Source organism: Anomalospiza imberbis, chromosome 2 (genome assembly GCF_031753505.1).
Source record: "Anomalospiza imberbis isolate Cuckoo-Finch-1a 21T00152 chromosome 2, ASM3175350v1, whole genome shotgun sequence".
Taxonomy (NCBI): domain Eukaryota; kingdom Metazoa; phylum Chordata; class Aves; order Passeriformes; family Viduidae; genus Anomalospiza; species Anomalospiza imberbis.
In genome coordinates, this window is record NC_089682.1 from 78,295,463 (window position 1) to 78,322,873 (window position 27,411).

The window sequence follows — 27,411 nt, forward strand, 5'->3', positions numbered from 1 at the left end:
TTTATCAGAGCCCCATCCAGCCTGGCCTTGAATACCTCCAAGGCGTGGGGGCATCCACAGCTTCTCTGGGGAACCTGTGCCAGTGCCTTACCACACTCAGGGTAGAGGATTTTTTCTGTAATATCTAACCTAAACTTACTCTTTCGATTTGAACCCATTCCCCCTCCTCCTGTGTTCTCTTGTAAATAACCTTTCCCCTTCTTTACTGCGAGTTCCCTTCCAGGCAGTGGAAGACCACAATTAGGTCACCTCAAAGCGTTCTCTTTCCCAGGCTGAACAAACCCAATTTTCTCAGCCTTTCCTCGTGGAAGAGGTGCTCCATCCCTGTGGTCATCTTGGTGCCCTCCTCCAGACTCGCTCCAACAGGTCCATGTCCTTCCTGTGCTGGGGCCCCAGAGCTGGGTGCACGGTTCCAGGTGGGGTCTCGCAGAGCACAGGGGCAGAATCCCCTCCCTTGTCCTTTGGATGCAGCCCAGGACACGTTTGGCTTTCTGGGCTGTGAGTGCCCGTGGCCAGAGCATGTCCAGCCTCTCACCCAGCAGCACTCCTAAGTCCTCCTGGTCAGAGCTGCTCTCGATTTGCTCATTCCCCATCCCGTGTTGATACCGGAGTTGCTCTGACCCAGGTGCAGCACCTTGCACTTGGTCTTGTTAAACCTCATGAGATTCCCAGGCGCCCACTTCTCCAGCCTGTCTTGGCCTTACCTGGCCTCACCTGCTGTGGCTCAGGGCACTTCAGGGGCAGGTTTTGTTCTCACAATAACAACAGTCCCAGCAGGTAAATTTTTCCTGTCCCCTGCAATTAAAATCGCCTTCAGAATGAGTCACAGGTCAGGAGTGTTGACCTCTTTGAGTCTGCTGGGACAGGGGGGTGCCATTGCTGTGGGGGTGTTTACTGCCCTTTTGAACAGTATTTCTATGTTTTAGAAAGTGTAGTTAATGTATGTCAAATTGCTGAAAAACAGTATTTTAAAATTACAGGATCACAGAATCACAACATATTCTGTGTTGGAAAGGACCCACAAGGATTGAGTCCAACTTAGCCCTGCACAGCACCATCCCCAAGAGCCACACCATGTGCCTGAGAGCATTGTCCAAACACTTCTTGGACTCTGTCAGGCTGGGTGGTGTGACCACTTCTCTGGGGAGCCTGTTCCAGTGCCCAACCACCCTTTGGGTGAAAGAACATTTTCCTAATATCCAACCTAAACTTCCCCATGGTCAACTTTAGGCCATTCCCTCGGGTCCTGTCACTGTTCACCAGAGAGAAGAGATCAGTACCCGTCCCTCCACCTCCCCTCATGAAGAAGGATGGCAATTAATTTACACTGTCAGTGCTACAGAGAGTTTCGTTATAGCTAGATTTGAACATTAAATAATTTTTGAGCTGAATAAAAAGTCCTTACACTTGAACAGTATTCCGTGTTACACAAGAGATATGTTGCAGGCAGACTGGAATTTACAAAATCCCACAGTTACTGACTTTCAGCTTCAAATTGTCCCTTTGATTCTTTAACCAAGGCTGAGCTGACTGGAGAAGGTGCCAGGTAACCTCCACGATTCTTAAGAGGTGACTCACCACCTTCACAGACTTTATTGACAGGTTCAGGGCTGGATTCACCCTCTGCTTGGTGAACACTGGGCAAAGAAAACAGGGGTTTGATCTTGCACTACTTTGGCCAGCATGTGCCCAGGTGGCCAAGAAGGCCAATGGCATCCTGGCCTGGATCAGCAATAGTGTGGCCAGCAGGAGCAGGGCAGGGATTGTCCTTCTGTACTTGGCACTGGTGAGGCCACATCTTGATAACTGTGAACAGTTCTGGGGTCCACTCTACAAGAAAGACATTGAGGTGCTGGAAAGTGCCCAGAGAAGGGCAACAGAGCTGGTGAAGGGCCTGGAGCACAAGTCCTGTGAGGACCAGCTGGGGTTGTTGAGCCTGAAGGAAAGGAGGCTCAGGGGACACCTTATTGCTCTCAATAACTATCTGAAAGGAGGTTGTAGCCAGATGTGGAGTTGGTCTCTGGTCCCATATAGCAAGTGATTGGACAAGAGAAAATGGCCTCAGGTTGTGCCAGGGGAGGTTTAGATTAGATATCAAGAAAATCTTTTTTCACCAGAAGGATTATGCAGCACTGGAACAGGCTGCTGCAGGAAGCAGTGAACCTTCTCCATAGATATTCAAAAGACATGGCATGTGGGAACACTGTTTAGTGATGGATTTGGCAGTACCGGGTTAATCATTGGACCTGATGATCTTAGAGTTATTTTGCAACCTTAATGATTCTTAGGCTTTGCCTTTAAGAAGTTTTTATCTTGTCGGTATTAAGAACTTTGGTGTCCAGTGATGTAAAGAAAGACAATGCAAGTTGTGAGTAAACAAAAAGTAGCAGTAAACAACTTTACTGTTGTGTTTTCTTCTTCTAGTACACAAAACAGTGATAGTTATGCTTATTGGGACCCAGTAAGTTAATGGCTGTGCATATATAGTTATGGCCTGATTTACACTGTGGTAACTGCAGACTCAGGTAATGTTGGATGAGGGATTACAATTTCCTCCTAAGCATACACAAAATAATACTGCTGACTTTAAGATGCTGTGCTTTGGCACTGCAATAATAGAGCACAAGCTCTTCCTCACATCCTACAATTTCACTTTTTTTCCTGAGCACTTGGAAAATAAATGACCTCCTTTTGGTCTGAACAGCTGATTAGGAGTTGTGACTTGCTTTCAGCAGGATGAAACACAAGTTGGATGTTTCTATAGTTTGTGTACCTTGGGCACCCCCACCATAACATGCAGCATTTGGTGCATTTCCCTCTCTCAAGTACAAGCCTGTAGTCCTCTCAGAAATCTCTCCAGCTTTTGCACCCTCGTTTTCTTCACAAACATGTGTCTGAAAATCCAAGTGAAAACCAAGCTGCTTCATTCACAGTCAGCTCCCAGGGAAGTACTTAATATGCCTTGTTGCTTTTTCTCCCAGGGCTTTCAGCTTGGGTCAGTGGCTCCTATAGCATGGAAAAATATACTCCTTTTACTTCCCATTTTGTGACCATTGGATTTAGTGAGCTCTGTGTCTCCAGCTCCATGATTTGTGCCTCTTCATAACTGGCATGTAGAGAGCTGCTTTAGCAGTACAGTACCTATATCAGCAGCACTGCCATGTGGCACTCCTGTGGTACTTTAATCTCTGAGCGTTCCCAAAGACTTGGCAGCCTGTGTCTCCCAGCCCCTGCACAGCTTGCTGCTTTTAAAGCTGCTCTTCCCTGCTCTTTCTTATTTCTTAATAAAATGACGCATGCAGCCTTGAAACAGATTGATTCCTGGCAGAAGCAGGAGTGCAGGTTGGATTAGCAAACTAAGAAGGGTTAGCTGCTCTGTGGGAAATGGTGGGGTTTTTTCCCCTCTTTGCTGCATCATAGAGTGGAACAGAAGACTCCTTTACCTGCAGATCTCCCAAAGGACTTCAAAACAGCCAGATGTCTTTGCCCCAATCCGCTGACTCTCGAGGCCTGTCTGTAGTTGTGTGTGACGGTTCCTGTGGGCAGGAGCAGAGATGGTCTTGTGGTGAAGTCACTTGGCAAAGGCAGGGAGTTCAGCTCCCAGCCCTGTTGCAGAATCTTTGTGATCTTATCAGTGCAGGTCCAAGCTGTGCCTGTCCCCAGAGCTCGTAGCTGTGAGTGTGCATGCTTGGCATGCAAACAGTGCTGGAATTAATTCTACTGGGAGAAAAACAGAAGGTACAAAGCAACATTTCCATTAACAATGTAATGTACTGTATTAGAAAGCCGAGCAGCCAGCTGCTATGCTGAAAACACCTTAGCATTTCATCTCTAGCCACTAACTCATCCTCCTTCCCAAAGGATCAAAATCCTCACAGGAAGTATTTTCTGAGAGATGGCACCTGTTTCATGGGGTAAGAAAATAACTAAATCCCTTCCAGAGAAACATATTCTCTGACACTGAAGTCTGTGCATTGCAATTTGTTGTTTTCACTCTTCCAGGGGTGAATTTGTGCACTTTCTTTGTTTTGTAACAGCCGTGTTTCTAACTTTAAAACACATCCTTCAGCAAAAGCCTGAGTCACCAATAGTCAGTGTCTCACCCTTGCATAAAGCGATGCAGGACAAAGACAGAAACGCTGCAGACAAAGCACTTGACTGAAATCAGTGATTGTTTTTTCTCCTGCTGACAGGAACTGCTGCACAGAGGGAGAAATGCTGCGGTGACAAATTGTCCTCCTGTGCAGACCTCCTGCATCATCTGCTCCCCCTGGACCACCCTATGGCAGTCTCTTGACACAGTCTTGCTGCTACTGCAAACCACCTCTGAAACAAAAGATTTTGCAAGAATGAACGAGACCCTTCTTGTCCCTGTTTTGTCAGCCAAATCTTGAAGCTCATTTGACTCTCCTCCTGACTGCTAGTGTTGACCGAAGGCAAGCAGCAGGAATATAAAACAGGCTCTAGTAAGGGTGGGGCTAGTCTCAGTAGGGCAGTACAGGCTTGAGCTAGAATATGCTGTTCATAAAGCCACATCCTCGTGGGCTCACACACCAAGGCTTAACAGGTAAGACCCCCAGTGGTTTCTCTTCTTTTTAATAATGACTGATGTTTATTGAATGTTCAAGGTTGGCAGTATTAAGTGAAATTGACAATTCTTCTATGAAAATGCCTTGGAAGTTTACATCATCTGCTTTCTTTGCCATCAGCAGTAACTAAAATGGAAAGAACAGTCAAGAAAATTAATCTTTGTCCAGAACCCCATGGAGGGTTGGCCTTGACTGACTGCCAGGTATCTACCTAGCTGCTTTCTCACTCCTCTTCTTGAAAGGGCTGGGGGAGAAAAATGACATAGAAAATCTCATGGTTTGATAAAAGCGGAGTTGTTAAGAAAACTTGTCTTCTTAACAACAAACACTGCACATGGAAGGAAAGTAAAAAGAGGAATCCAATCACTACAACCCATCAGCAGGCAGATGTCCAGTTATTTTTTGGGAAGCAAGGCCTCGATAGGCATAGCAGTTTCTTGGGAAGACAGATGACATCACCACAAATGTTGTCCCATCATTCTCCTTTCCTTCAACTTTTATTTCTAACGAGGACATCATATAGCATGGGATACCACTTTGGTTATTTGGGTCAGTTGTCCCAGTTATTCCCCCTGCCAATCTCTTGCCCATCTCCAGCTCACAGACCTTCAAAGTGGTTGGTGGGGTGTTGGAGAGAAAGCCCTGACACTGTGCTAGCACTGCCCAGCAATACCCAAACCTGTGTGCTACCAGTGCTCTTTTCTGCCTACCACAGATGAAAGGCACAGACCCTCTAGGTTGCTGTGCAGAAAGCTGAGTCCATCCCAACCAAACCCAGTACAAAGGCAGTTTGAAAGCTGTCTGACACTGCTGAATTTCAGACTATTCTCATACAAGGTAGCCTGAAATCAGACACACTTCTATGACACTCTTTGATTGAAGCTGCAAATAACTTCCACCTAGAGTTTAAAGTAATCCAAGATACCTTCACTGTGTGATTTTGCTAGTGGCTTTTCAGTCATGCCCTGAAATACACAGACTGGATTTTTTGACTGTATACTCAAAGTCACTCTTTCAGTGTGACCAAACTAAGTGATTCTGTGCTTCAAGTGAATGAGAGAAAAATTAACCTAAATTACATACCTATCTACCTACCTCTAAGGTGACCATGCATGATGTTTTCAGAAGAGACAGGTTAAATATGCTGTCAACTCCAAAAATATTGGTGCCTGTTGAACTTGTGCTGAGTGCTTGCAGTTGCCCTGTTTGAATCAGTTGTCAGACTGGGTCAACATGCTGGTGGGCTCTGTTGTGAATTCTCACTGGCCTTTTGCAAAGAAAGCAAGCTGGAAATTGGAGGAAGCTGATAAAATCTCTCATATCACAAGAAGGTTCCTGAACAGAAGCCTCTTACTTCTAATTCTCATATGTAATGGCCAAGAAGGGTCATTTGGCTCCTGTTCCTGTTCTGTACAAGTGAATAAATACTGCTAAGTGTGCTGCTGCCCTTCTTTTGAAGGGGCATCAATATCAAGCATTCATGTGCGTGGATATATCCATGGTAAAAGCCAAATGGATACAGAAGGGGAGCAAGCATTAGGGTCCAGCACAGTTTATTTGAACTCAGAACAAGGGCATCTAGCTGCAGCATATAGCTATATTAATAAATTTTCCAGATACATGTAATTCATTCTGTGTTAAGAACTGAAGTCCCCAGTATCTTTATTTTATAGTTGTTTAAAGGAAGCCTAGCATGCAAAGGAAGGAGTTAAGATAGTTAGGGGAATTATGAATTGCTAGTATAGCCAACAGGCCACCCATAAATGTGTATCAAATGTTGAGCTCAGCAGGAGTTAGTTACAAAAGTAGGACATTTAATGAGTCATGAAGTGCCAGGAATAATGAGACATGGCATTAAACAAACCATTCCTGCCTCTCCTTGGCTTGTCCAGAGATGATGGCAAGAAGCCCTCTGCTGTTTCAGCTTTTCCTGTCAAAAGAAAACTTTGGACTCTGAATTATAGCCGTGGCTGAGCTGCCTCAGCCAGGGAGCTGGTGCCGCCTGGGCGGCCCTGGTGACAGAAGGATGAGCTGGCAGCCAGCATCCCTTCTCCACTCCTTTGCAAGTCATTGATTGTAGCATTTAATAGTGTTATAGTCTTAGCTCTCCCTCTGCTTCCAGTTCCTTGCATGAGAAACTATTAATAGTTATGTATCAATGAAGAGTGGGAGAGGAAGAGGTCTTAGAGTAGGGTGGGAATTTGAAACATACCCTGCATGTCTGAGGGCAAGTCCTGTTGTTGGTTAAATGTTAGAAATGTTTAGCTAGTTGAGGTCTAACACTGTTACTAGACTTCCCCTCACAATGGCTGTCAGGACCTGGAGTACTCCAGCAAGCTGTCATTGCTCCAATCCCCCTCCACCTGGCCCAGGTGCAGCATAAAGCTGAGATCCTTGCCTGAGAGCTGGCCTGACCTGTGTGAAATGCATGTTGTATCTAGGCTTGGCTCAAGTTCCTAGCTTGACCTCAGGCCTTCGTTATTACTTTGGCTTTTCCTGGACAGCACTGGGCTGCAGCTGGTTATGGCTATTGCCACTGGACCTGCCTTCATCACCTTGTCTGGCTCCCAGCTCAGCCCAGTATTGCCATTCCTGGACTGCAGTGTCACTCATGGAGCAGTGCTCAACCTCATGGCTGTGGGGATTGTATGTGGTGCCAAGGGTGAACTCAGATGGCTGCCAGTAAAAATTCACAAAGCAGCTGCTAAATAGGAGTCAGTGAGAAGAAACTAAAGTGTTGCAGGAAATGGCTCATGCAGCATAAGGAGAGGCATCTTTCCTGGCCTGCTGCTCCTAACACAGACCATTACCAGAAGCTGATGCTTCTTTGTTTCCCCATTTCTCTGTAGGTGTTTTGCTCTGTCCAGAAAACAAATTATAGATCTGCCTCGTTCAGTTTGGGTATCAGAAAAGTAACAGTGCTTGCTGTGAACTCTGTCTGCTTCTTTCTGACATGATGGGGAGAGTTTCAGATGGAGAGTCCCCTTAACCCAAAACATGCCTGAGAGGTGAACCATCCCTTAGAAATTAATTTTTTCTTCATGGGTTTTGTTGAGAGTTTAATGTAGCCCAGATACTCTCCAGCTTCCTGCGTCTCCACTGTGTGACAAGAGTGCCATGGCTTGTGTAGCTTGGAGCAAAATGTTACACAGCCTTTATTGCACATGGAGGATGCTCCTGTAAGTTCTTCTCAGACCCACAGGTGAAATGCTGGACTTGCTGACAGCAAAGGAGAGCCTTATGAAAAATGGCTCTGGCCCACAAAGCTTTCAGATTGCCTGCAATGTCTTACTTGAAGTCACCTGATGGGTTTAGCTGGACTTTCTTTCACAAACAGAATCAGAATGTAAAGAAAAGCCTGCTGTGTGAAGACCCAACCAGAGGGGCCAGGGAAACTTTATTTTCCAACAGACATGGCCACTCCTGCTTGTCAAGACAGAAATACAGTGCCTCAACAGTTGGTTTGGAGTTAGGGACTTTGCCTGTCAAGGTGGAGTCTACTTAAGAACATTATCTTGGAGGAAGCCTCACTTTGTGGTATCATCAGGTCCAAAACTGATCCACAGCCTGAAATTAATTTTTAACTCAAAAAAGAAGTAGGACTTTATAGACAATGATTCTTTTAGAAGTCACAAATTTCTCCCTTGTACAGGAAGACACTCCAGCCCTGTGTGGGGAAAAAACCCTCCTGTTTGAAATCTGTGATAGATGAGCCTTCAAGGAGAAGCAGCTCTGTTGTACTTCTGTGTAGAAAAAGTCACTCTGTTTTGCTTTATATATTTTGTTAGAAGTCTGGAGCTTAAATTTTAAATCAAGTCTTTGGGAGCACACTGTGAAGCAGACCATCACTATGAATAAAATATGTTAATAGGAACATGTTGAATTTAGTGTGACTGTTTGGCAATCTCTGTATTGCAGTGGGGAAGGACTTAGTTGTGGCAATGCAGAGTGGTTTTTTTTTTTCTTTGCTCAAGTAGAAGACAGAATACAAATGAGACTGTTGCTGCAGAATGCCAGGTAGTGGGAAATATACACCATGTTCAGACTGGGTATTTCAGTGTTTAAAAAAAAAAATTCATGGCAATACTAGGACTTTAAACTTCTGACCCATAGAGATGGAAAGGCAGAACAGTGATGTCCCTAGATTCTTGTTATCATTGTATAAATCAGGAACATTCACTAAACAAGAAATATGCCTTTGCATTGCAGAACCCTGTATCCATCAGGTTTCACCTGCCTTTTTGGGGAGACAGGGTAAGGCAGCTGCCAAGGTTAAAAATTGCTTCCTAAATTAAATGTTTCCATACTTCTCTAGATAACCTCTTAGCAGAGGAGTTTGCTCTTTGTGTAAACCACTTCTATTTACAGTGCCATAACTCCCTAATTCAACCAGTGTAATTGTGATTTCAGTCCTTAAAGGGAAGATTTGTACTTGCGGTGTGACCCTTGCAGGACTCTTTAGACACAGTGCTTTTCCTGCTCTCCTACTGCCCCCCACTCCATCCCCTTACATGGATCTTCTTCCTTCCTACTCACTTGCATATATTTTAGCCCTACCCAGTTCTCCCACACTCTCAGCTCTGCTGAGGGGCTCTTTACTCCCTCAACCTACTTCGACTTCCTCTGCCTCCTTCACTTGCTTCTCAGTGTTTTCCCTGCTCTCTACTGGATATATCTCCCTCACTTTCATCCAAACATATTTAAAAGATCCAGTTGTGGTGGCAGCCACTTGCAAAATGCTTGACAGATGGCAATTGACAACTTTTTGGTGCTCTGCTCTCTGATTCTTCTCTTCTTCTTTGAATCACGCAATGTGTACACTGCACATTGGGAGCAGGAGCGTTCAGAGTTCTTCCTCCTTTGCTTTGAATTATTTCAGAATCTTCCAGGGCCTGAAGCTAAGGGAAGTGCAAGCAGCCATCATACTGCTTGCTGGTTCTCCTCAGCCCAGGGGTGCTGATCAAACTCAGTTTCTACAACCAGCCTTTTGTTTTACTGACCAGTATCATGGTGAAGGCTATGGAGAAGAGCCCATCCATTTCTGTACTAATGCTTTTCATGGTGAATCCTTCCTTTCTTTGTGTGCAACATACTGTCAGGAGAGAGTTTGTTGTGGCTCAGGCAAGGCATGGTATCCCCACCTTCTGTTGCTCTGTTGGTCTTACTGCAAGCTCCAGGGAGGCAGCCCTCTCTTGTTCCCAACATAGTCCACCAGTCCCTGCAGTGACCAGAGCTGCCCACAGCACAAAGTCACAAAGAGAATGACTCCAAGGGAAATTGCAAAGCCTGGTGCTGTTATGTCTGTATCAGTCTTTCAGAGCTGGCTGAGATGCCTCTTCTTCTGGACCAGTTAATAGGGAGGTTGCATTTCTCCATAATTTCCCTAAGGACTGAACACATCTCAGCAACTGAAAGAAAAAGGGTGAGATGAAAAGAAAACTCACCTCTCGACCTGCTTAATTCTTTCCAGGATAGTCCTTCTCATGAAGAATTGAGACTGTCTGGGATATACTCACGAGACAAACTAATATGCTAAAATCTGTCTCAAATCCAAATGAAAATTTGAAATATGATAAAACACTTGCCGCACAACAGTCATCAAAATTAGAGTGCTTTTTTTTACAGTTATATAACTTCTCCCCAGCACAGAGCAAGACCCCATTTCCCATCCCTTTGCTTTGCCTTGTGGGGCTGAGTCAACTCCTTGACCCTTCCTTGTTTTACTTCACTCTAGAAAGAGCTTGAACAAAGCAGGAAAACTGAGCCCCTAATCTTAAAAATCTCCTGCATATTTTTTAAGATCAGTGAAATTATGAAGCTTTGGTTTCCTTGTTCTTAGACATAGTTTTTGCAGAGGCATCACAGGGGTGAGATCTCTTCCTGACAGCAATGCTGCCTTTTTTTCAGGCAATGATAGAAAGGGTCTTTCTGACCTGCAGAGCAGTCTCAGAGCAGAGTTACCTCTGGCTGCATTGTCCCACCTCTGACATTTGTCAGGCAGTTGACAACTTCAGTTGACAGCTTATAGATTTTTATCCTATTTTCTTGCAGCACAACCTCTTCCAAATACCAGCATCACTCTCTTCTCTGAGGGGACCTATACAGCATCTGGCAGCAGTTTTGTCTCGATTTTTGACTCTGTTTGGGACAAATTCTTCTGACTTGCCTATCGTGTAGCATACTGCTCACACAGACTTTTTAGATGTGCTGTGCATGGTGCACGGGAGCACAACTGCAAGATGTGACACCGTAGTGAGAAGTCTCTTCCCTGGAACCTCTTGGAGGGAGAAGCTGTCACTCACTGCATTATCTTGATCTTGTTCCAAAGCAAAGGTGCAAAAGTATTTCTTGGTCCCAGAGTCTAGACAGTCACAGGTTTGATCAGGACTGAATTTAAATAGTTTCCTACAGAGAGTACTGTCCTGCTCATGGCCCTAGGGTGACCTTGGGGCACAGCATGCAGAGGGATGTCCCTAGGAGTTTAGGGCTGGCCATGTTGTTTGCATTGGCTTGTCCTTGCCTAATACCTTATTTTTGGAAGAAAGGAAAAGTCAGGATTGGGTGTCCCTTGGACAGAACATTAGCTGATCAAAGCATAGATATTTCAAAGTGATTTATTCTGGTAAAGATTACTTTCTTGCTTGAGAGTTGCTTATTGTTTGTGCTCGGTGGCAGTGAAAGGCCAGTATGTGATGAGGAAAAGGTGATCTTTCGTTTAGGACAGGAGAAGTGAATGAACAGCCCAACAGCTGGAACTGCATTTGGGACATTGCTTGGCATCCTCCTGCTCTTATGGCTTGACCCTGTCTCAGGATTTCAAATCTTTGGATCCAGTCCAGGATTTCTGAAGAAGTCATCAGTCTTTCCCATCAGTAAGAGGTAGTGCAGAGAGCATAGTGGGTTAATGATGATTGTGATAAAAATACCAATAAAAATAGTCTGACAAAATTTCCCTCAACAACCATTTTCGCATATTTGCTGTTTTGATGCAACATTTCTGGGTTTTTTGGCAGAAACAGAAGCACTTTCTCATCCTTCCATTAAAAAAAAAATTGTTTGTTTATTTTTCACCTCCTTTTCTCCTCTTTATACCAGTTGCTAAGGGAAACAGAGGAATAAACAAGAGGGGGAAACTGAGAGGGATAAAGGAAAAGAAAACAATTCAGGTTTTGTTATTTTGAATACATTTTTTCAACTAAACCCAGCTATATCATCATGATAAAAATACAAGAAAACTCCTTTCAGCAAAAGCTGTTGGTTCTCTGTGCTTTCTCAAATCAATTCCTACTGCATCGTGTCCCCCCAAGTGTAGCAAAGGCTAGCATGAGGTATCCAGAAAATGCTGGCTCCTGACAACATGGCTGGTTTGGTTTTAGAACTGCAGAAATGCAATGATAAGCAGCAAATCTTAAGTGTTTTCTTAACAATTATCAATAGCTGCTGCTTCACTTTACAAAGTAACTTTAGGTTCCTCCTTTCTGCACCAGTGAACAAAGCCTCCTGAGACTCTGCACATGCTGGTCTGGTAGGTGTGCTGCAGGTGTGCTGGAGTCCTGCTCCAAGAGGATTATTTATTTATTTATTTATTTATTATTATTATTATTATTATTATCATCATCATTGGTGAGAAACTTGGGCTGTGGTTCTTGAGCTGAAATCAGTGAAGCTCTGCAGAAAGCAGGAGGGGAATAGCAGTGATGCAGCAAAACTGTTTCCTTGGAAAAAATCTTTTCTACAAGGGTTCACACTGCTCTGCAGAGACCCAAAGAGTCAAAACAAGTTCTGTACACTTTAGGCAGTATCAAACATATTTTAGCGAAACTGATGCTGTTTATTGAGTTCTAGACTATTTTTTCACTAGGTAGTCAACAATTATGCTCAGCTGAATGGGGAAGGAGGTTTGAGCAATGCAGTCCCAAACTAGTAAAATAGCAAAGAGTTCAAAAAAGAAGTGATCTCTGATCTAATGCAAAACTTGATATATGTTTTCAAGATACATCTTGGCTGCAGCAGTAATGCAGATAGAATCAGAAGTAATTCTGACTAGTATGCTGGGGTTCAGCCCAAAGATTTCTAAAGGGAAAAATAAAGTTTATAAAAGAATACACTGAGCAAAATGGAGCTATGATAAGTAATGTTCCTTCTACACCTTCATTCTTAATCCTGAGCTGCATTCTGTGGGTAAAAATAGCTGCTGCCAAGAATACTAGTTGCTTTAAAGAAGCTGCAGTGCCATCACTTCTAGAGGAACTTTCTGTTGTTTCTGGTTACAGTGTTAAAATAAGCATCTGTTTCAGAAAATAATATTGGGGTTGCAATAGCACTCTTCCAGTTGTTGTTAACTTTCCCAAAGAAAACAACATAGGGGGGAAATTAAAACACACAAGCCTTATTTACACAGAGGCCAGTGTAGCAACACTGAATAGTTAAGATCTCAAGCCCACATGAAAGAGAGCTTCAGGGATCTGTCCAGAGGGATCCCAAGATCTCAAGCCCAGATGAGAGAGAGCTTCAGGGATCTGTCCAGAGGGATCCATGTCAGAGGGCCCTCAGGCATCTCACTGGAAGTCCTTCCCCAGAAAGGACAAGGGCCAAGTGTGTTGGCACAAAGGCACAAGGGAAGAAGGAGAAAAGCAATCTTCCCCGGCTTGGTCTGGTAGCCAGCACAGGTTAAAAAGATGCAATGTGTGGGAGGGCTGGAAAGAGAAGAAGATACACTGCCAAGATCCACCAAGTTGTGGTGGATTATTAAAAGTCAAAACACCTTGCCATCTGATAATGGGATCAAAACTCATTCTTAGGGCTGCTTCAAGAGGTCCATGCACATGTCATGCTATGAAAGGATGAGTAAGAACTCTGGACTGAAGCAAAAACTTATCATGTGAAGCTCAATTAAGGCTCCCCTCTGGTCACTGCAAAAGGACCACAAAGCAGATTCTCACAGGCTAAAATGCTGGATAAAAAAGTTTGACATCTGAGTTATCTAGGTCCTTAGTGCACAAGGTCAGGAGTCAGTCCAGCTTTTTCTGAGTACCTTATTCAGAAGTTTTGCCTAGGGATGCTATAGATTGCTCACATTACCTGTTATTTGGAAATACATATAGAAGCATTTATAGCACATTTCCACCCAAGATCAATGCAGTGGTGCCGCAGTGGTGCCGCAGTGCTGCCAGATCAGAGTCCCTCAGTACCACAATGTTGTGCCATTGGTAGTGAAGACTAAGAGCCATTTGGCAATGGAAGGGCATAGGTTTAAGAAGGGACAGAGCAAACTTTTTTAGTTCCTTTATGCTAGGCAGGAGATATGGAAAGAAATAATGGATCACATCACAGGGGTTTTACCATGATGAGGATGTGTTCTCCTTGTTCCTACTTCCTGTGGCAGGACTGTCGCTGCCAGGCTGCAGATCAGGCCTGGAGGAAGAGCAGTAGCTGTATTGCACCATGGACACCTTCCCACCATTTCCTTGGAGACCTTGCTTTGGGCTTTTGCAGCCCACAGTTTTAGTGCCCAAACTTTTTGTGTCCTGCGGGAGGAACTCCACCAGTCTCCTGGGAAGGCACCCCTCATCCATGTTGTGCTCCTCTTCACTGATGATAATTGACTTTTCCTTTCTGAATCTCTTGGGCTGACTCCCTGGCAGCTCCACAGCCTTGGAAGCATCTGGTGCATGTAGAGAGACAAATTGTCAGGGAGAGAGGGTGAAAGCAGATGTTTAAAACACCCATAAAAAACCTGCTGGTGCCTGCTAGTGAGCCTCATGGAATGCTGATTTGTATGTATTTCTGCTTATATAAAGCTGGTCCTTTCAATTGCCTGGTATTTTTAGTAGCCTAATCATTTGCATAAGAATACAATCTTGGTTGCTTGGGAAAATTATATGACCTAAATCACTGCTTCAAACTCCTAACCTTTTCCAGCACAACAGGCTCTGGTACTTGGCATTTACACACAGCAATATCTTAGGCTTTTACCAGTGAATTGCTAGACTCCAATTCAGAGTACCTTCCAATATCCATTTCTATCTTCAAAAAATAAAAATAAGTTTTACTATATGTCTTCCTTTAAAATATGTGGCTGCTTTGGTAAGATCATGTTTGCCTATTTTGCATGGACTTCAGTTCATATGGATGGAAAATTACAGGTATTTATAACTCCATACATATTTGTAGCTGAACAATTGTATGCATCCTGTTCTAGCATTAACTAAGGAGAAACAAAATCTTAGTTCATCAAACTAAACCAAAAAATTTCACTAATTCAGTTTTTTGTTTCTTCTGAGTTTTAATGTCCAAAAACAGAGTTTGGTTATTGTAATCATCAAGCCAGAAAAGGTACCACTGTTGGAGACCAGGCATATACATCTCATGAGGAAGTGCACGCAATTTCCCAGCACTTCACAACCTAAAATACATTTGCCTTAATTCCTGAATCAAGACTCATCAGTGAGAAATACCTCTAAAAAATTAGTCCTGAGTCCTCATACAGCATCAAAGAGGCCATGCTGGTTTGGAAGTGCTTTTCTTAGAGAAAAGGTTAACAGCTTTGCTGCAAGCTAAATTTTTTTGCTTCCCAATGGCTGTTGGAAAGCCTCACTCTAAATTGAGTAGGTCTGAACATCAGCCTAGTGCAAATTACCATGCATTCAGTGTTTCTTCTTTGTTTTACTGTCAGTGTTCCTGAACTCGCCTTACTCTGACTTCCCAAAGGCATGACTAATATCCTGTATTTTAGCCATATTTTTTTATGGTAAAAAAAATTTGAATAAGATGAAAAATTTTCAGATCTGTGGCTGCTCTGGTTAGGTTTCTATTGTCACATCAAAGGAAAGGATATGCTGGTTGTCACACTGTGTTGGCAGTGACTATTGGAGAAGAAATAAAATAGAATGTGCTCTTTACTGAATGGTCACTGCAGAAAAAGGTCACTGTCCTATTGCTCTCTGTCCTGCATCTTGTAGTTCTGAAATGGCTGTGAAGGAGGAGTGAGCATCTGGTTCACAACCCAGCTTGCTTCCCACAGGTCAAGAGCTGCAGGAAGCCTCACCCTCGTGTGCCCAGGCTTTGCCTGATGCCTCAGCAGCTCTGAGGGAGGGCTGTGGCTGCTGCACAGATCTGTAGCACAGTGCAAACGAGGCAGAGCTGAAATAGGAAACAGGGCGTGTTGACAGAGCTGCTTCTGAGTGGGCTCAGCGGAGGAATGAGACATGTCAGATGCTTTCTCAAGCCATGCAAAGTGACAGACGGCTGCCTTCCCTTCCGCCTCGGCTAAAGTTCTCAGGGTATTTTCTTCTTAGACAGGGCTTCAGGTCCAGCCAAGAGTGTGAAATGCAGGTGTAGGGAAGGTGGGTGAAAAAGGACCTCAAATTTCTCCAGCAGGCAATCCCCTTGTCCTTGCAGGCTGATGCGTCTCCTGGCAGAGCGGGGAGCCGTGCCCTCTGGTGGCAGAACAGGAGAGGGAGACGTTTAAAACCTTTTCAAATACAGTCCGAGGACACCAAAGCAGTCTGAATGTTCTGACCCCTGCCAAAATATTCGGCCTCTGATTAGTCTTGTACTGCCCTTGAAATTCAAGCAGCTCCCGTGTGAGGTGGGGTCCCTCATTGCAGACAGGATTTCCTTGCTGCAGTCAGAAGCTCGCCTGTGCTGGGAATGCCATTGTCCAGGTGGGATGGCAGATTTTGGAGGAGTCCTCCAGCTATTCAATGAGAGCATGTTCCCTGCCAAGCACAGCTATTGCAGCTCAAAGTATGCAGCCAGGGCTGTCAGCATTTGAGTGCTTCAATACCTGATCTGTCTTAGAGTTTTATTGTGAGTCCATCACACGGCAGAGTTAGGAAGTTCCTAATAGTTCATACTGAAAGGTTAGGTTGATTCAGATTCAGATGTGGGAGAAAAGCAAGCAGAAGAGTTTTCCTGCTTGCAGGGAGAGCACAGTCCAAAGAGATTTTGACAAAAGCACCTGTGATTAGAGTGAGTGATCAGTTTATCAAACTGTGAATTTTTGTCCTTGAAGAATTAGGTTTTTTTACAGTTGCTTTTAACCTAGAGGAGTGTGGCAAAAGCACTTTATGTGAGCTACCTCAGCACAGCACCTGTATGATGCTTAAACAACTGATCATCCCTTCCCATCATGCTACAGATGCAGCACAGTACAGGCACATCCACCCCTGCTGAAGGGATATTGCAACTGAAATTAGAGGATCCTCAGTTTGCAGACTTCTTGAATCCTGAATAAAATGATGTTGCTGCTCCTAGACACACACAGCCTCCACAAAAATCCTGCTAACTTCTCATTCCTAATGAGCTTTGCCACTAGAGGAAGTCAGCAACACCTTTTCTCATACAAAACTTTGGCTGCTGGACTCTCCCCTCCTGCATCTTCATGTGCACACGGTTGGGTGCTGGCGACACAGGGTCATGCCAGGAATCAGTATGTGGAGTTAGGAAGAGACAGAAAGAGGAAAGTATTTCCTGAGCATCAGCTCCCTTGATCTGTTTCCTTATCAGTACAGTGGCAAGTTACCATGAGCTATAGTTCAATACCTTAAAACCTGTCTTAAAGCCTTAAAGGCCTTAAAGCCTTAAAAAGCTTTAAGAGGACTTTCCAAGTAAAAGCTTCACACAGTTCCCCCCTTTCTGCCTCACTTTCAGCCTTTCAGCTGAATGGAGCACTAGAGCAAGGACGCTTTCATCACAAAGCATCTCTCTGCCTTGGTCTCCATTTTCTATCACAACAAGCTCAGAGCTCAGAACTTGGTACAACTTTTGTTGCTGGAGGAACATGGAACATGTCCATAGATAGCTGAAAAAGTCTGCATGTGACTGTGTTGCAAAGATATCTCACCAAATGGATCTGTCTGTGCTTGGATATTATATTAGGTGCTTATGAGGGTTTTCTGTTGTGGAGAGCTCAGGAGTGCTTAGATATGTGTATAGCAATCTTTGAAACAACTAAAACAGTTTGTGTGAGGAGACTCCATGGTTAGTCACACCTAAAATGAATTACCAAGGAAGGCTGGTGCAATAGTCTGTTGGCTAAGAAATTATTTCTTTAGCTCTATGCATAGCAGGAGGCTCAGTTCACTAAACCCAGTGGACCTGGAAACATTGGTTTCAAATGATGAAATAATTGATTGAGATTTATTTTATAGGTGTGCCAGAAACAGTAACAGAGTGCCCAATCACAGGCATCTTATTTCTTCACAAATATGTTAAGAGCCTAAAATTGTTGGCTTATTGTCTTAATGGGTTTTTTTCTGCTTTATTTTTGCTTTCAAGTGGGAATGCAAAGCCTGAAGTTTCATCAGATTCATAAGGGATTTGCCAAAGTTCCAGCAGTGAAATAGGAATGTTGTCGTATCCAAACTGAAAGACCAGAAAACTTATATTCCCCTAATTGTTTGTTTGCCATTCAAACAAAACTTTTTTAACAGCAAGCAAACAAAAATAATTTTAACAAATTAATAGCAATAGAAATTACTTTGCAATTGAAATTTGTGCTCACTGGTATATTACCTGTATGGTAGTACTGCTATTTTTTTTATTGCTCACAGAAATTTCAAGAAATCAAAAATTAGGAAATTCAGAATCATGTAAGCACTAGCAGGACAAAAAATTGCTGTTTGGAAGAGGACTTTCAGCTTTTCTTTTGCACAAGAGGCAAAAGCTATTCTTGCCATTTGAAAGCAACTTCTATGGATTCTGAATTACTAGAAAAGAGTTCTCTCAGTTTCTAGTCTTTCAGTTTTGCATAAATGTTTCTTGTTTGGAAACTGTATATTTGTGACATGCACTCAGTATGTTAATCCCTTAAATTATTTATTTATTTATTTCATTATATATTTAAAACCAGCCTTTTCTACCCAAATAGACATCTGGCCTACATAGATTCAACTTGCAAAGGGATTTTTTATAACTACATAATAAAATACTGTCTCAGTTCATTGGTCCCTGTATGATCATAGCAACAATGCAGTAGCAAAAGATATTGAAAGTCTGTTTCCCTGCAGCTGATGGGGAAACATGATTTTGTAGAAGAGGCTTCTTTTCTATGCAGTGGAGGACTGCAGACAGCAGCCTGATGCTGGGAGGTTTTTCTGTCTGAGAGGTGACATGGCTGAGTGTTTTAATATTTTAGAATTAATTTACTTGTAGCTCCTACTTCCACCACACTAAAACACTCACTTTAGTGCCAGACTAGTTACTCATGGGAAGTCTATTGTATATCAGAAGATGGCTTAGTAAACAATATCCACCCTTCAGGAAAGATTCCTGTATTTCCTACAGTGTCTTGATAGACTATAGGCTCCTATAAACTCCTATATTTTATTATGTCCTCATTAGACGAGAACAAAATACAGAAGTGCTCATCTCAGGCAGCTTTAAAACCTTGTTATTTAGTGGATGTTGCAATGTCATGTCATGTTCTCATTCTCAAAAAATGCCCTCAACTTTTGAAAGAAACTTCACACAACAGTCTAGCCATTTTCATATGCTTTAGCTGTGAAAAGGCAAATATTGCACTGGAAACATCAGCCTCAGTCCTTTTCCCTGTGTTAATTCCCTTCATGGTCCTTTAGAAACTCTTGTGTAGTGGAAAGTGCCCCTCCCATAGCAGAGGAATTGGAGCTGAATGGTCTTTAAGGTCCCTTGCAATCTGAACCATTCTATGTTACTGTGATTCTAAGGATGAAGTAGCTCTTCTTCAAGGACTGTCTTCTGCAGTGTAACAGGATGGTGAGGAGAGGTGTGCAGTGCCTTGAGAGCCCCTCCTGCAAGTGCCTCCATCTCCCAGACTGCTTGGCTGGAGGAAAGATAAAAGTTATGACTACTGCACTGGTGTGAGTCTCAGCAGTACCAGTGTGCCCCCACCTTTCATCTGCCTCTCTATTGGAGGAGTGGGCTCAGCAGAGCTGAGGGATGAAATGCATCAGCAGAGGTTGGTGAAGGAGTCTGCTAAAGGTCCATCTCTCCTGTGCCTCTGCATGAGCAACCCTTCACGTCCCTCAAAGGAGAAGTATGAGTACTGCCTGAGTATGGCAGAAGCACTTCTTTTGTTTCCCAAGCCTGCACTGACTGTGAGGCAAAAGATAAAATTTGAAGGAAAAAGACATATTTTTTGAGTTGTTCCTTATTTCAAATGTTCAGTTCCGCTTCCAGTCTTAAACAATGCCTTTGTTCACAAAGCTAGGACATTTCCCTTGCCCAGGAGGGAGCTTAGACACTTCAATTTGCAGCTAGTGCTTGGTATATGGTTTTGCTGCTGCACACAGAAGCATGAATGAAATGAGCTTCGGGCTTCCAGGAGATCTCATGGCACCTCAGCCAGGGATATTTGTTATGCCTTCCCTGTGTTGAGTGATCCTGGTTGACACACACTACATTAAAAGTTTTAAACTGATTTAGTTTTCTTTTAAACATGTTTTCTCTTCATTGTTATGGCTTGTTTCCAGGGGCATGGTTTGCTCTTGGCTGATTGAACTGGGCTACCAGTCAGTCAGAGCCCCTGCAGAAGTGCACCAGGTTTGGCCAGCTGTGCTAGCAGAGGCTTTGTCTATACTGGCAAAGCTCAACTTCTGTATGACTTAATGGTTATGTTCCCTGGCCACCCTTTTTGTGCCAGTCAGCTCTGGCCTGGCAAATGACTGGATGCCATTTAAATGAGAACCTGGGGAAGAGCAGTTCCCAATTATTTTCCTATGAACTGATTAACCCTGAGTCTAGTGTCAGTTTCTGTTCACCGCAGAGCCCCCTGGACAGGTCTGAGATCAAGCCCAGGATGCACTTTTAAGGCTCTGAAAACCTTACTGCATGAATATAGGTAGCAGCTTTCCTAGTGTTTGACAGCATCTCTAGGTCCACAGATGTACCAACAGGCAAGAGGGGTTTGAATACAGCCACCCTGTGCTGGTGGAGAATTTAGGTGGCTCGACATGACTGATGCCTATGTCCCACAGCCCTTGAATCTTCCATTCTGTTTTGTTTTGTTTAATAACAGACATGCAACCTGACCTGGAGGGAGCCATCACTTGGCTAAAGCATTGGTGAGGACAACAGGCAGTTCTGCTGCTGAGAGAGACACAACCCTCATGCACAGAGGGACTGTGGTGGCCTTTGTTCACCATCACAGAAGCAGTGCTGGGGTCAGGGCAGGAGACTCATCTGCTTGCCATGCAGCAGCTTCCAGCTTCCTTTCATTCTGTAGTGCCACTGGCTGGCATCTTTTGGGGTGGTTTTTGGAAGATACTTCTATTTTGATAACCATTCGGCCTCTGCAGTACAGATGCAGGTCTCCAGGAACCAAACTCTGCATGGTGGTCTGAGCAAAATAAGTTTACACAGGTGACATTTCAACACAAACAGAATCTGCAGCAGAATATAGGATTAGCATTCACCCTGAGGGCACGATGAGCTTTTCAATGAGAAAAATGGGAAAAAGGGGAAAATGGAGATCAGATTATGTAAACTATCTCTGCTTCACCCAACTAGAAAAATCAAGCCAGGAAAACCTGCAAGATCCCAGCTGTCTTGCAACCTTGACAAGTAGCACGGCCTGGAGAAGAGGCTGGTGACAAGGAGCAGTCAAGTGCCATAGTTAGTGGCCTGCCAGCCCTAGAGTCAAAGCTGGATATCTCTGACTGTGGTAGGAGGGCAGGCAGGAGGAGAGCTGGGGGTGAACTGCTGCTGTGAGAAGGGTCTCTCTTTCTCCTGCCCCTGTCTTTTTGGACTCACTGTTGTTTGAGCAGAGTTAATGTTTGCTCTCCCCATCTGCTTTTCACAGAGCTTTCAGTAGAGAATCCAGCTATGGCAGCCTGATATTGCTTCACAAAATTAGCCCTCAGAAGTCGCTGGGATAGCTGCTGAAGGGAGAGTCACACCTCAAAGAATGGTACAAAGCTTCCAATAAATGAGGTGGAATTGCTACCCATCCACAACATAGGGACACATTGGCTATAGGCTTCCTTAACACAGAGTGGATTCTCTCATCTCTCAGCAGAAACTCATAGCAGGGGTTCTGTCCTCTGAGCAGCATCCAGCCCAACAGGATCCTGGTTCTCAATTGCATTTCTGAGATACTGGTGACACATAACCAGAACTTTCTTTATCTGTCTTCTATGAAATGAGGTGTTTGAAAGACTCAGACTTGATTTCTTACTGGCTTCTTCTCTCACATCCTGCCCATGGTGTAGCCCACTGGTCTGATCTTCACCTGTGCCACTCAGTTTTTTGAGTTTCAAGGTTGTAGCTACAACCACAATGTTATCTCCCTAGCCTCCAGCTGTTCCAGGCTGTCAGGATCAGATGTGGAGTCCCCCATAGAAGCATGGGGGCCCATTCATACCTTCAGATTCCTCCCCAATCAAGATAAGCATTATGTTGAAACCTGGATGCCCCAAGAGAGCTGTTATCTGGATATTATTTCAGCTAGCACTTGAAAAGCTGTTCTGTATTCATTCTACAAGGGTACCTATACTAATCTGCTCCTTGGATGAGCCTGCAGGGATTTCAATACACAACCTGAATTTGTCTCCTTCTGGATACCTTTAGAAATAAAATTTGTCTCTTTTCTTAGTCATGTTTTACCTTGTTTTTATTTTGTAGTTGGAGGTTGGTTACTTACCTGTTTGTTGAAATCTTCCTTGAAATGAAAATACTTTATTGTGCTTAATGGCCATACTTCTTCCAAAACACCTCCCAAAGTCTCACAGTATCTTCGAGGGTGGCATCCATTGCAGATGGTACTTTCAGATGAGAGACAAATGCTCCTCTTTATTCAACCCAGAATAGATGTACCAAATTCCTCACACACTCCCATTTCTCTTATGGAGGGGTGGGCAGATGAAAGAGAACATCTCTCTGGGGATGAATGGATGCTTCCCAGCAGACCAGGATGGTGTAGCAAAGCTGCACAGTGCCTGTATGGCCATACAGTCCATATTGCAGAAGCTATTCCTGGAGCTCCTGTTCTGAAAGATGAGGAAGGAATCCCTGCCTGTCTCCTGGTATAGACTGATGTCAACCACTGGCCATGCTCTTATACTCAGTCCTAGGTCAGAGATACTTTCTGCTCTCCCAGCCAGCCTCTGCAGTGCAGTATTTGTGCAGCAATAGTTCCCCTGTCCCCCAGGACTGCTACAGCTCCAGTGTCTTTTGGCAGGGCTTCTGGGATGGATGCAGTGTGCTGCTGGTCATCCTGCCCCCACCTACCAGATTCTCTAAGCATCTTTTATAAGAATTCCTCCAGTTCTTCCAAACTAGGGATAAGGGCATAATTTAAGCAAGCAGACCAGTTTTCATCTACTGCCAGGAGATTTCTATCCTGCTTTACCTGCAGGATAAGAAAAGCCTTTGCTGTTGAACTGGCTTGGATGTGCTGCAAACTGGCTGACCTTCACTGCCCGAGTACTTTTCAGATATTTGGCTTCCATCACTATCAAATGAGTTTGTTGAAGCAGATGAGATTGACCCAAATTTACACAGGTAAGACAGGAAACATCTTGCTTAGGATTTTCAAATGACTAACGTGACTTTGTGGTTTCAGATCAACCTGCCAGAGGTGCAGGTGCAGTGGAGAGAAGGCAAATTTTATATTGGGATGTCACTTCACCCATCAATTGGTCTCCAGTCTGAGAGCAAAGAAATAGAAAGGAGTTTGGAAGGAGGAGAAAGGGTAAGTCATCTCTTTGGTTTGTGTACAGACTTTTATTAATGTGATATGCAAGATAAGCTCTAATTCTCCTCCTCCCTTTTCAGTGTCCTTTGAACAAAACATTAGGGTGAAAATGCTTTGGTTCTGTTAATGTGAAAATTGCTGCCACTTTTCCTCTGCCTCAGCAATGGTGGTGCTGAGCACTCCGTGTTTTTTTGGCCTCACATCTGTCTAGTCCCACTGCACATTCTGGCTGTCTAGGTCCTTGGTTCCCTGGTTGAAACCCAAAGGGAGACCTGCATAGATACCCACAGTGGTACAGAGCTGTAGGCAATGGCAGATGTGCCTCCTGCTATCCTAGCCCTACTATGGAAAAAGTCACTCAGTGGAAGAACACAAGTCTACAAGGTTGTGGCCAAAGCATAGTTGCCCTCATTTGCTGGACTGGGCCTCTGAGAGTTGGAAACTTTTCTCACTGCAGCCTTTGAATGCTGCCCTCACCTAGCTTTCCAGCCTTACTACCTCCTAGGGCACAATTTGGTCAGCAGAAGTGCTTTGGCCTGTACAGATTATGTTGTTTCCACAAAGAGAGCACAGCTTTCTGGCCAAAAGGATTTTGTGGCCAGCATTATCACATTTACATGAAGGCTTTTTCCAGCTTTGCTATATTGTTTGGGACTAGAGAATGGTCTGAGGGTAAATGACACTCTTGGAGATAAAGCTTTGCCAGAAAGAGTTCTAGTGCCTTACTCTTAACAGCTACCCTTCTGGTTCTGTATCTCTGATTATTTTTAGCTTGCCTTTGCAATAGACAAACCTATACCTTTCTCATGAATAATGTGAAACTTCCCAAGTTCAGAATGCACATTTTAATTAAGTCAGTGTTCGCTTGAAAGAAAATGATATTGCTGCACTTTCATTTGATAATTCAAGTAATACTTGCTGAGTGTTCAGTGCTGACCTGCAAGCCTTCATATTTAAAACAAAATGGGAGGAGGGGGAGAGGAAAGGCATTTTTTTGGTGAGGAAACTGCTGCCCTCAGGCTATTAATGCATCTTAATCTTGAACAGAAAATGAAATCACTTTGGGTGAGTGCCAAGCAATACAGTGACTTTCCTCTGATTTTAGGGAGTTCTTGAACAGCCTGTCCTGCATGGACTAAGAGCCATATTCTTCATTTTGCTCTGACTTTACACCCATTTTATACCCCTACCCATGCAGTGTGCCATCAGAGTTCCCCCAGATTAGCAAAAGAAAAGCAGTCCTCATTGCTGCTGTTATTTATTACTCTTATTGTGACTCAGGGTCTGTGTTACTGTTGCTGACGCTGGAGAGCCAGTGGGCACATTTTTTCTTCTGATTGTGCTTTTCAGCATAATTACCTCTATATGGCTTTTTCTGGTCCCCTGATAGTGTTACTTAGAAAGAAAAAGTCTAAACCTCTTCCTGCATGGCAAAAGACCTGTGATAGTCATCAGGCTGCTCAAAAAAGCTAAATAGCATCTCCTTGTCACTGATTTGTCCCAGGGCATGATTCATGGTCCTGTTTAGCTACCCTGATGCTGCAGTAGTGACAAGAGGGGCTGTCCCATATTGTTTTTTCTGCTCCCCTGGGGGCTTCTGGTTACCTCTTATCAACATGGACCTGGCATGAGATTCTGTGATCTGAATCAGATTGTCTGAGTTATTTGGCTGGAAATTACCCCAGGAAAATGTCTGTTGGATGAGTGTGCTGATCTGAGTGACTGCCCAGCCATGCATTGATGGGGAGGTGCAGGAGCAGGATGGTTTCAGTTGCTGGCAGCCCACACTTTAATGTCCTCTGATCAGTAGCTGGCAAGATGTTTGTTCTCTCCTTGATGTGAGCAGAAATGCAAGCATTGCATAAGAGGAGAGCAGGACATGAGGGAAGGAGCAGATGGGAGCAGAGCAGGGGCATGGTGGGCTTCTGGAAACACAGCAAAGGAGGTGGGCTGGAGCTGGATGCTTTGTGGTGACTGGTGAGAAACTCAGGGCAAAAAGAGGCAAAGCTCAGCAAACGAAAAAATTTCTGCACAACACTAATTATCAAGGAAAATACCCAAACATAGGCAGGAAGAGCCCAGTAGTGGATGGAAAATTGAGGCTTTAAGGAAAATTCTGCTTTGACAGAGAGGAATGGTGTATTGAAGGAGAAGGTTTTAACAGGGTCAAACCAGAAAGGGGCACAAGGAAAATTAGCAATGAAGACCCATTCAGCAACTGAAAAGAGGGAGCTCAGAAAGCACAAGCATCATCGAGAAGAAGTTGGGGTGGTGTTACCTCATTAGATGAAGAGACAAGGACAACAGAGTGCCACGGGCAGTGCTGAGAGGGGAGGGAGGTAGCGGAGGGCCTGAGCCACACCCAGCAGTTAAAGTGGAGCCAGCAACAGAGGCACATCAGCGGGACATTGGTGTGATGCATTGCACTGTGCAAAGCAACAAGCACACCTGGCTCTCCACAGTCCAGGTGAGAGCTTGTCATTTGAGCAGATGGAAAGGTACCTGACCACACCCACGGGTGTGACTGCAGAGCACCTCCAAGCAGTTTAGCAGCACTGACATTGCACTCTTCCTGTATGGCCAGGAGTTGGACTTGATGATTCTGATGGGTCCCTTCCAACTTAGCATATTCCATGACTGTATGAAATTCCATGATAGTAGGGCCTAGGAGACACACTGGTGATACTGGATCTTCTCATGGCTCTACAGGCCAGTTACCACTCTAGGGCGGAGTAAAGGAGAAGCACAGCCTGAGCTGTCCTATGAACACCATTGTGAGGCTGATAGGATGCAGAGACCTGCATTTGGCACAGCAGGGAAATGCAGTGTTGCAGACACACATACATCAAGGTGTCAAGTATCTCCAGTGCTGTGATATAAAGATGCCAGGAAAACTGGTCCTGGGACAAAAAACCTTTAGTCGCTGAAATTTGATTTAAAAATTCAAAATCCGCCTAACAGAAGAGAAAACCAAATGCTTTCCTGGAATTTGAAGACATGGGATGGAGAGTTTGTCAAGGCCCTGAGGGCACTGTCCCTCTCCTAGGATTCTGGTTGGCAGCTTCAGACCAGCTGGCTGGTCAGAGGCGGTGAGAAAAGAAGAGCTGGGAGAAGCTTTTGTGGAGGATTCCCTGTGAAGCTCTACTCAGATATTTTCTTGGGAGACCCCCCCACTCCTTATCCTGGGAACTGCTAGAAGTCACAGCTCTGTCATGCTTGGCTGCTGCCTGAGCTGCACTATGGCTGTTTTCCTGCCTGGCTGGTACCCTGCTGATGGGAGCCCTGACCCTGCCATGGGTTCTCAATTTCCCGTCTGAACCTCAGGCTTGCCTCTTCACTGGGCATTGCTGCTCCCTGACGTGGTTTCATTCTGCCTGCCAGGCTGGAATGGGGCACTTGTCCAGCAGTGGAGCTGTGCTGCAGCAGAGAATGATAGATGATTTCTCCTCTGCTGCCGGAGAATTGAATTGGCAGAAATCATTGAGGATGACATCCCAGGCTCCCTTGGGATTCAAACACAGCTCCTCCCTGCAAGAGAGTAGCTACTGCCTAAAATGATGAACACACACCATGGCATCCACCAGCAGCAAGACTCAGAAAGGGCTGGGGAGCAGAGCCTGTGCTGCAGCTAAAGACAATTGATCCAATGGAGAAAGAAAGCATTGGAATGATACTTCACAATAATCACAGGGAAAGAGAGAAATGTCATTATAATCTGTGGCTGCAAAGGCTATTGAGACAGAAAGAAAGCGGTAAAACATTGCACTTTACACACTCAAGATGAGATGACCTATCTGCTTTCTACACAAAATATACTACATGTGCTAAGTGTTCCATCTAGGCACAGGCAGTTCAGGCTGGCCAAAGACAGCAGAATCTTAATGACTTTAAGACAGCATTTCAATTTTAAGCCTCTTAAAATGCTGCCTATGCTGGAGATATTTCCCAAAATATTCCTAAAATAATATGAAGCTGATGAAGGGCAGGAGTCATTTTGGATGACATTCTTATGAATGACAGACCCATAGAAAATATGAAAAAACCCCCCAAAACTAACAGCATTACCTACAAGAAGCAGAGACTGCAGCCTGAAGTTCAATCACAGCCAGATGCAAATCCATGCAAAGGAACTGAATTATTTTGTCC

At 44.2% G+C, this 27,411-nt stretch overlaps 1 long non-coding RNA gene across 3 annotated transcripts; it reads left to right on the forward strand.

The window, feature by feature from the left end:
* The first annotated feature begins 9 nt into the window (after window positions 1–9).
* On the forward strand, window positions 10–23,408 carry LOC137469323 (uncharacterized). Of its 3 annotated transcripts, none has more exons than XR_010996443.1 (3): window positions 10–101; window positions 4,194–4,567; window positions 23,134–23,408. It is a non-coding gene; the product is annotated as an uncharacterized lncRNA (long non-coding RNA). The 3 variants fall into 3 exon arrangements; XR_010996444.1 differs by lacking the exon at window positions 23,134–23,408 and adding an exon at window positions 13,975–15,361; XR_010996442.1 differs by lacking the exon at window positions 23,134–23,408 and adding an exon at window positions 4,681–4,889.
* Window positions 23,409–27,411: the final 4,003 nt, after the last annotated feature.